Genomic DNA, 4,312 nt, shown 5'->3' with positions numbered 1-4,312 from the left:
CCTCGGGAAACAATTCTTTTCTCCAAGGTTTTCGAAATATTCCTCCTCAGCAATTTTCAAATTATTATCTAAAAGGAACCTTTTGCCTCCAAGATTCTTTTTCAGATTTTTGCGCAACAAGGAATCGTAGAATATTAAATCCGGGCAGTGAAATAAATATCACAGCTTAGTGAATTCACGATCTTGAATAATTTAAATTTCCCGCTCATTATGCAAAAGCAAATTTCCTCCTAAAACTCGCTAAATTCGAATCAAATTTTGCACTGAGATACACGAATATCACAGCCAATTGACAGTAAAGCAATTTTCCTTTTAAAATTTACCCTCGTATTTAAAAACAAAATTATCCTATTATGCAAAGGCAAACCTCTTCTTCTTAAAACTCGCTAAATTCGAATCAAATTTTGCCCAGATATGCGCGAATATCACAGCCAATTGACAGTAAAGCAATTTTCTTTCCAAATTTACCCTCGTATTTAAAAAAAAAAATAGAAAAAAGGAAGACCAATTCCTAAAGATTACCTTGTAATAAGACTTGAACTTCGGATGAGTTAAGAGGTTGTAAATCGCTTATACAACGATCAAGATCACACTTGTAAGGAGTGGTTGTAGGGTTGTACGGAATAATTGGCAAGAAAATCAATCAGTTACCAACCGGTCTAATTGCCCGATCGTTAATGGGGACAACGGTTCGTTACGTGTGATGGGTAATTAAGCGACACCCAGTGGTGTCCGGGCCTCGAGAATTCGACTGCTTGTAGAAACGATAAATCTTGACCGCCTGCACGCTCCACGTGCTCGTTTTGCTGGACGTTCAACCGATGTTACGCCAGTTTTGATTAAACGCGGGTTAATCGTTTCTGGATGAACCGGTGAGATAGGCTATTTATAATGGCTCTTAGCGTGAACGTCTCTCGTAGCTGGTGGCATACTTTCGACGTATGGAAAGGGACGGTGAAAATTGTTGGTTAATATTGGAGTATTTGGATCGAAAGTAAAATGGTCGTTACGATTTCCTTTTTTTCCCTTCTCACTTTGTAGTGTGCAGTTACACGTATTCGTTTGAGTTGTTGTTTGGTATGACACGATTTCAATTGGATTCTGCTAAATACAGTGTTTGTTGCAATCTTTGTAAATGATTTCTGTTTTCTCCAAATTAAATTCTAATTTAAAACAGATTCTCTCTTTTATGAAATTAAATTCAAATTTGAACAGATTTTCTCTTTTATGAAATTAAAATAAAATTTTCTGTTTTCTGAAATTAAATTCAAATTCAAAACAAATTTTGTTACTTTTTTAAATTCAATACTGGTAGGATTGAAAAGAACATTCTGTACGTTTTTCCACTGTAAGAAAAGGCGAGGTTAATTTTGTGAAATAAAAAATTTATATTCTACACATTTTTATTGTCTCTTTTCGAAGATAATAATAATTTTATTCCAGACGAGATGGTTTTACATTATTCACTGTTACAGTATCGTTAAATTTCTTCTTGAGAAATGTCTAAGTTCATCTGGAAACTTTCCACGGTGTTATTTTTCTTATAGATATTCTGCCTCGTTAGTGTTATTTCAACCATACGACATAATTCCACTACGTTTCCACGGATTATATACTTATTAGATATGTATACTCGCGGACCTTGAAATTATCTGTTAGTTTATTGTGCAGATAACATGGCGGACTGCCAGCTTGCGAATATTTTGCAAGCTTGTTAATTGCTCTCGTAACGATCGCGCAGACATTCGCCGCATAGTTTCCATCGCGTGCTTATGGCCTTCCGATACAGAGACAGAAATTTATATCAACGGTTAATTACGTGCACTCGCGTTCTCTTCCTCGTTTCTAAACGCCGTTCAACATTCGTTAAACTCCATAGAAAACGTATGTCGGGGGTAGTAATTAAGGGTTCGTTAATTCGAACGGAAGTGGTTATGTTTACCGTCGACGATGGGTTACCGTTCGAAGAGAGCATTTGAAGACATGAGTTAGACCAAGGGAATTACGATTTCAGATTTTTAATTTTAATTTTCATATTTTCAAAGTTTCAATCTCTCAAACACTCAAATTTCCAAACTTTCAAAGTTTCATATTTTCAAATTTCCTGTCTCTCAAACTCTCAAATTTCCAAATATTCAAACTCTCAAACTTTCAAAGTTTCATATTTTCAAAGTTTCAATCTCTCAAACACTCAAATTTCCAAATTTTCAAAGTTTCATATTTTCAAATTTCCTGTCTCTCAAACTCTCAAATTTCCAAATATTCGAACTCTCAAACTTTCAAAGTTTCATATTTTCAAATTTTCCATCTCTCAAACTCTGAAATTTTCATGTTTTCATATTTCCATATTTTCAAGCTTTCATATTTTCAAATCTTCAAACTCAAACTCTCAAATTTTCAAAAGTTTAAATTTTCAAATTCTTAATTAAAGAGTTCAATTTTTAATTTCACAAACCTCTATTTCTAATACAAAATACAACAAATTGAGGACAGGGGGCACGAACATTTTCAGGCAAACCTGAAGATTGATTCAACTGGTTGAAACAAAGTGATGATTCCATTTACATAATCATTACATAATTAAAACAAGAAGAATCTAATAGCACATCAAGTATCCTTGACGTAACTAGTGTTCCATAATTCATAACTGTCACTTCAGATATTATTCAAACCGATACTTATCTCCAAGCGTTTGCACATCGACCTCCAAGCAACAACTTCAAAATACAAATTCTACTAACAAAAAATCCCTGTAACCTTGTCCAAAATCCAAGAACAATAATAAAAATAAAAAAATAAAAAAAAGGAACAACTATACAGCAATGATTAAAACATCACACAAACATCAAACAACAACAAACAACTAAATCCTCCTAACAATAAAAATCAACATCTGCACTTATCTCATCAATCACTCTCCCAATCTCCCTGTCAAAAAGATCCCAAAAAAATAAAGCAGAATATCAAGCGGAATTAAAAGAAGCCACGTAAAAAAACCACGCTCATTTGATATCACACAGTCTCCGTTTCACGACCGCCACCTGTCTGTACGTGTATACACAAAGGGTCCCCGGGGCAGTCGCGCTGGCGTGCGCGCGCGCGCGCCTCCGTATGAAACATGCGCGCCACGAGGTAAAGCCGCCAGTGCTATTCGTCGTCGCAGTGCGATACGGTCGATAGAAGAAAACGTGGCCGACAGTCTCCGGTGGTTGCAGCTGCCGCAGACACCGTCGCGACGCCTCCCGTCGTTTCCCTTCTTCCATCACTCACACGTCGTCTGTTCTGCCCCTGTTTCAAACGAATTTTCCCGGAATCGCCCTTCGACTTGCCTCTCTCTCTTTCTCTCTCTACCCTCCGTCCCCGCCCCTTCGGAAGGACTCCAACGTCGAGGGTGGCATACGCACGACCACGCTTCATTCCGTCTCGGGATGCCGCGCGTACGACATCATGACGCAGAAACGCTCAGATAGGATTCCCGTGAACATGACGAGGTAATCAAGTGTCCCGAGGGGTTGTCACGAGCAAGTACCGAGGGTTGGGTTTTTATCGCGGAACGATCTGAGTGCCTGTTTTTGATTCGCGTTCGGTAGACGATGGTTTTATGATATTTGATTTATTTTGGATTATTTGTTTGTTTGTTTTTGGGGGGGGAGGGTAGGTGAAAATTGGTGCAAGACGGATGTTGGATCGAGGATTATTCGGGGGAAATTTTGAGATTGTTTGGGGTGCTGTGTGCACCGGGAGTCGCCGGTAGTAAATGTTATTACTTGGAGGAATAATTTTTATCGATTGGAGCATATATGTGAAGCGTGCGCGCCTTATCTTATCGCGGTACTTGGAATCTTTTCTTGAACTCCGTCTTGCCTGTCTTTTTCGGGGTCACGGATGGTACAGTGAGCTTATTTACTGCTTTGATAGTGTAACGGATAAAACAGGAATTTGTGTGACAGATAATCTTCGATTTTGCAAATCAATTTAGGAGTTTGTACAAATTAACGTTTTTTAAGAATATATGTTGTACAAGGGAGTATATTGATTTACAATTAGTAACTAAAGCTTTCTAGTTGACTAGAATTTCAGAAATTTTTAATCTACATAGTAATATAGACGAAGAAATTAATTATTTTTACTAACTAAAGCTTTTCAGTTAATTAGAATTTAAACAATTTTTTATCTATATCACTATGTAGATGAAGAAATTCTACATATACACTTAGTCAATTATTTTCAGACACATTGATTCAGTAACTTAAATTTTTCAGTTGATAAAAATTAAAAAAAATTTTAATTTGCAGATAAAGAATTTCTACAT

The 4,312-nt window shown here is 36.6% G+C and overlaps 1 protein-coding gene across 1 annotated transcript in view; it reads left to right on the top strand.

Annotated features, from left to right (window-relative positions):
* The window catches only part of LOC108575286, a 109,975-nt gene that overhangs the window by 53,727 nt on the left and 51,936 nt on the right, over nt 1–4,312 (top strand). The window lies entirely within an intron of this gene.

This window comes from Habropoda laboriosa, unplaced genomic scaffold (genome assembly GCF_001263275.1).
Source record: "Habropoda laboriosa isolate 0110345459 unplaced genomic scaffold, ASM126327v1 scaffold244, whole genome shotgun sequence".
Classification (NCBI taxonomy): domain Eukaryota; kingdom Metazoa; phylum Arthropoda; class Insecta; order Hymenoptera; family Apidae; genus Habropoda; species Habropoda laboriosa.
The sequence above is the reverse complement of the archived record's forward strand: the minus strand, read 5'-3'. Positions and strand labels throughout refer to the sequence as shown.